The following is a 6,443-nucleotide window of genomic DNA, read 5'->3' as shown; positions in this document are numbered from 1 at the left end:
TCCATCAAGGGGTTCAAGAGTTACAGAGCGGAAGGGAAATTGCTAACCAACACACAGACAGACAGACGGACACCGAGGCGATAACATAATACGTCCCTGCGGGCGTATGAAAAGGAATCGAGATCTTATGGTGGTACAAGTTGTGTGCAAGTCTGGATAAAAATCAAATCATAAATGAAGCTGCTATTGTGCAGACAAGGTCAAAATAGCCAATTTTGGCTCTTTCAGGGGCTCTGGAACCCATTATGGGATCTGGCCGGTTCAAGAAAGGAACCAAGATCTTATGGTGACACAAGTTTTGTGCAAGTTTGATTAAATTCAAATCATAAATGAAGCTGCTATTGTACAGACAAGGTCAAGGCCATAACTCTGGAACCCATTATGGGATCTGGCCGGTTCAAGAAAGGAACCAAGATCTTATGGTGACATAAGTTTTGTGCAAGTTTGGTTAAAATCAAATCATAAATGAAGCTGTTATTGTGCAGACAAGGTCAAAATAGCTAATTTTGACCCCTTCAGGGGCCATAACTCTGGAACCCATAATGGAAACTGGCCAGTTCCAGAAAGGACGCAAGATCTTATGGTGATACAAGTTGTGTGCAAGTTGGGTAAAAATCAAATCATAAACAAAGCTGCTATTGTGCAGACAAGGTCAAAATAACTAATTTTGGGCCTTTCAGGGGCCGTAACTCTCGAACCCATAATGGAATCTGGCCAGTTCAAGAAAGGAACCAAGATCTTATAGTGATACAAGTTGTGTGCAAGTTTGGTAAAAATCAAATCATAAATAAAGCTGCTATTGTGCAGACAAGGTCAAAATAGCTAATTTTGGCCCTTTCAGGGGCCATAACTCTGGAACCCATAATGGAATCTGGCCAGTTCAAGAAAGGAACCAAGATCTTATGGTGATACAAGTTGTGTGCAAGTTTGGTTAAAATAAAATCATAAATGAAACCAATATCGTGCAGAAAAGAAATTGTTGACGGACGACGGACGCACAGACTGAAGACGGACGAAGAGTGATCACAAAAGCTCACCTTGTCACTATGTGACAGGTGAGCTAAAAACCTCTTGAAGTATCTTTCCTTTTAAGTTCTAAAAACTTACAGCCAAGTTTTCTAACAAGTTATTTCTAAGCCTCTTGAAATTTTAAGTATCCTAGAGGTAATTGTATATCCCTATGTTATGAAATACAAAAGAAGTACAAAAGCAAATAACCTCCCTACATGTCAAACCCCAAGATTATTGTTCTAACAAGAAACCCTGTATTTCCTTAATAAACCCTACCATACAGCATGAAAATACTGCTATCTACTTTGTATGTCATTTTATTAGGTTTATTTTTTTTACAATTGGAGTAAAGTAAATCTTGCATTTTTGCTGTGAAAATGTATGTTGGTATTACGGCATGATTAAACAAAAATGATGGCAACAATGCATGACACACGACCCCCTAAAATGCTTGACAGAATAATAAATAAAATTCACAACAGAGCAATAACTCAAAATAACAAGAGGGTCATTGACCCTAAAGCACTCACCTGTGTTCAAGGCTTCAAGTGTGTTTTTATAAGTACAGAGTTAGGTTTCTTCTATGTTAGCCTATATTATATACATGTCACACATACTTTAAACCCTAGGGCAATAATTTGAACAATTATGGTAGACATTACAAATCTGATATCACCCGCCAAATATCAAGGCTCTAGCTATTATTGATTCAGAGAAGAAAAGTGACCACGCCCCCTGGCAGCCATGTTTTTTGACGAATCGGAATAACTTGAACAATCTTGGTAGAGGGTCACACAAGAACCATTTGTATGTGTAAAATTATTTTTAAATCGGGCTTGCAGTTTCAAACAAGATTTTCAAAGTTTCCATTATATACATGGAGGGAAAAGTGACCACGCCCTCTGGCAGCCATGTTTTTTGACAAATCAAAATAATTTGAACAATCTTGGTAGAGGGTCACACAAGGACCATTTGTGTAAAATTATTCTAAAATAGGGCCATTAGTTTCACACAAGAAGATTTTTAAAGTTTCCACTATATACATATAGGGAAAAGTGACCACGCCCTCTGGTGGTCATGTTTTTTGATGAATCAAAATAATCTGAACAATCTTGGTAGAGGGTCACACAAGGACCATTTGTGTAAAATTATTCTAAAATCGGGCCAGCAGTTTCACACAAGAAGATTTTTAAAGTTTCCACTATATACATATAGGGAAAAATGACCACGCCCCCTGGTGGCCATGTTTTCTGACGAATCAAAATAATTTGAACAATCTTAGTAGAGGGTCAAACAACGACCATTTGTGTAAAATTTTTCTTAAATCGGGCAAGCAGTTTCATACAAAAAGATTTTTAAAGTTTCATCTATATACATATAGGGAAAAGTGACCACGCCCTCTAGCGGCCATGTTTTTTTGACGAATCGGTATAATTTGAACAATCTTGGTACAGAGTGACATAAGGGCCATTTGTGTGAAATTATTTCAAAATCGGACCATCGGTTTAGGAGATGTTGTTTGAAGTTTTTACTATCTTTAGCTCTGGCAGCCCCTATTGTGCAACCAAGCGGAACCGTTTGAACAACTTTGGTAGAGGACCACCCAAGGAACATCATGGCAAAGATTCATCAAAGTCCATTGATTGGTTTTGGAGGAGATGTCGTTTAAACACAAATGTTGATGACGGACGACTTGACGGATGGATGGACGGGCGCACGACGGACACAGCGTGATCACAATAGCTCACCATGAGCACTTTGTGCTCAGGTGAGCTAAAAAAAAATGGACATGAAGGTCCAAACAATATGCACATTTCACTTCATGCTGATGATATATACAAAGTTTCATTTTAAATGGATGGAAACTAGGAGTAGAGTGCACAATGTAATAATGTACTTGTTGCAAAATTTCAAAATCCAAAAAAGATATCATTAGGTATGATACAGCCTACAACAGCAAGATAAGACATAACTTTCTGCAGCAACGTATGATACAGCCTACAGCAGCAAGGTATGATACAGCCTACAGTTGCAAGGTATGACATAACTTTCTGCAGCAGTGTATGATACAGCCTACATCAGCAATGTATGATACAGCATACAGCAGCAAGGCATAACATAACTTTCTGCAGCAGTGTATGATACAGCCTACAGCAGCAAGGTATGACATAACTTTCTGCAGCAGCGTATGATACAGCCTACAGCAGCAAGGTATACATGGCTTTCTGCAACAAGGTATGATACAGCCTACAGCAGCAAGGTATGACATAGCTTTCTGCAGCAGCGTATGATACAGCCTACAGCAGCAATGTATGACATAGCTTTCAGCAGCAAGGTATGATACAGCCTACAGCAGCAAGGTATGACATAGCTTTCTGCAGCAGCGTATGATACAGCCTACAGCAGCAATGTATGACATAGCTTTCAGCAGCAAGGTATGATACAGCCTACAACAGCAATGTCTCATACAGCCTACAGCAGCAAAGTATGACATAACTTTCTGCAGCAGTGTATGATACAGCCTACATCAGCAAGGTATGACATAACTTTCTGCAGCAGCGTATGATACATCCTACAGCAGCAAGGTATAACATGGCTTTCTGCTGCAAGGTATGGTACAGCCTACAATTGCAAGGTATGACATAGCTTTCTGCAGCAGTGTATGATACAGCCTACAATTACAAGGTATGACATAGCTTTCTGCAGCAGTGTATGATACAGCCTACAGCAGCAAGGTATGACATAGCTTTCTGCAGCAAGGTATGATACAGCCTACAATTGCAAGGTATGACATAGCTTTCTGCAGCAGTGCATGATACAGCCTACAACAGTTAGGTATGACATAGCTTTCAGCAGCAAGGTATGATACAGCCTACAGCAGCAAGTTAAGACAAAACTTTCTGCAGCAGTGTATGATACAGCCTACAACTGCAAGGTATGATACAGCCTACAGAAGCAAGGTATGGTATAGCTTTCTGCAGCAAGATATGATACAGCCTACAGCAGCAAGGTATGACATAACTTTCTGCAGCAGTGTATGATACAGCCTACAACTGCAAGGTATGATACTGCCTACAGAAGCAAGGTATGATACAGCCTACAGCAGCAAGGCATGGCATAGCTTTCTGCAGCAAGATATGATACAGCCTACAGCAGCAAGGTATGAGTCAGCTTTCTGTAGCAAGGTATGACATGGCTTATAGTAAAAGGTATTATACAGCCTACAGCAGCAAGGTATGACATGGCTTATAGTAAAAGGTACAATACAGCCTACAGCAGCAAGGTATGACATGGCTTATAGTAAAAGGTATGATACAGCCTACAGCAGCAGGGTATCAGACAACTTACAACAGAGATGAAAGATCCAGCTAAGTGCTGCAGTGCAATACCGCTTACAACTTGTGCAACAAGAGCTGTCAGAAAACAGCAATGCTCAACTTTTCATCAGCTTTGTCAACTGAATGAATATTAAAGTCAAAAAAGGGGCATAACTTGGTAAAATTGCAAAACAGGGTTATGGAACCTGTACAATGCAATCCATATCAGCTCATGACAACGGACAAGTGTGTGAAGTTTCAAATAAGGTGATACCATACATTCATAGGTTGGATCACATGACAAAATATGCAAACAACATACACATACACATGTTTTGAAAGTAAATGAATAAATGCATATTGAATTATACAAATAAGTTACATAAATAAGTCCCCCCCACCTGCTTCTGTTGGGGAACACGAGACAGTTATCCATACATATTATACTAATACAACAACGAACAAGCATAAAATCACAAATGGTTTTGTTATAAGCACTTTCACAATGAATAAACATTGCGAATAACATTTCACAAGGTTACCAACATTGGCATAAAAGTCCCATGTATGGGTGCGCAACACCATGCACACTATAGAACCAAGGAAGCTTCCGCAATTGGAGCGTAATCTGTATTTTGCACTAATCCTTCCACTGACATTACTAACAGTCTTCTGGATGAGTCACTCATAGCTGTTACATAAACAATGACAAAACATCAAACGCAATTAACCACTATTTCATACAACTCATATCTAAAGGTTCCCCATATATTTAGTACACAAAATAAGAACTAGGTTTCCCTTTTTCTCACGAGGACAGTAATGTTACAACTGCTTAACATATACTGAAATGCCTTCAACAGTAAGAGTTAAATTCAACATCTGAACATATCTTAAAACATTACACATAGTATGGCAAAGTTACCATGTGAACATGAATTAAGTTATCAGTATATTAATGATGAGAATTGTTTCACCACCATACTTCAAAGTCTTACTGAACAATAGAAATGGCTTTTCATTACATTTTTCACTTCGGCAAGTAACAACATTATAATCTCATCAAGTTCTATATCATGTGTAATTTACACACTCAACACGGTGTACCTTCACATCAGGTCTTAAATCCCACCAACACACTACTAGGTCATACAGCAACACAGTGTACCTTCACATCAGGTCTTAAATCCCACCAACACATACTAGGTCATACAGCAACACATGTACCTTCACATCAGGTCTTAAATCCCACCAACACACTACTAGGTCATACAGCAACACAGTGTACCTTCTCATCAGGTCTTAAATCCCACCACACACTACTAGGTCATTACAGCAAACACAGTGTACCTTCACATCAGGTCTTAAATCACACCAACACACTACTAGGTCATACAGCAATCACGTGTACCTTCTCATCAGGTCTTATAATCCCAACCAACACACTACTAGGTCATACAGCAACACAGTGTACCTTCTCATCAGGTCTTAAATCCCACCAACACACTACTAGGTCATACAGCAACACAGTGTACCTTCACATCAGGTCTTAAATCACACCAACACACTACTAGGTCATACAGCAACACAGTGTACCTTCTCATCAGGTCTTAAATCCCACCAACACACTACTAGGTCATACAGCAACACAGTGTACCTTCACATCAGGTCTTAAATCCCACCAACACACTACTAGGTCATACAGCAACACAGTGTACCTTCACATCAGGTCTTAAATCCCACCAACACACTACTAGGTCATACAGCAACACAGTGTACCTTCACATCAGGTCTTAAATCACACCAACACACTACTAGGTCATACAGCAACACAGTGTACCTTCTCATCAGGTCTTAAATCCCACCAACACACTACTAGGTCATACAGCAACACAGTGTACCTTCACATCAGGTCTTAAATCCCACCAACACACTACTAGGTCATACAGCAACTTTCCAGCTCTTGATGGCAAAGGAAGACCAAAGATTCCCCTCCAGGGTAGAACTACTAGCCTGCCAGATTTTGAACACAGAGTACATAAGTGATTTCACCACTTGACCGCAGAGAGGCTCACACATTTATATTGCACCCTTCTTATGAAATACAACACATAC

Source organism: Mercenaria mercenaria, chromosome 10 (genome assembly GCF_021730395.1).
Source record: "Mercenaria mercenaria strain notata chromosome 10, MADL_Memer_1, whole genome shotgun sequence".
Taxonomy (NCBI): domain Eukaryota; kingdom Metazoa; phylum Mollusca; class Bivalvia; order Venerida; family Veneridae; genus Mercenaria; species Mercenaria mercenaria.
Note: the sequence above shows the minus strand (reverse complement) of the source record.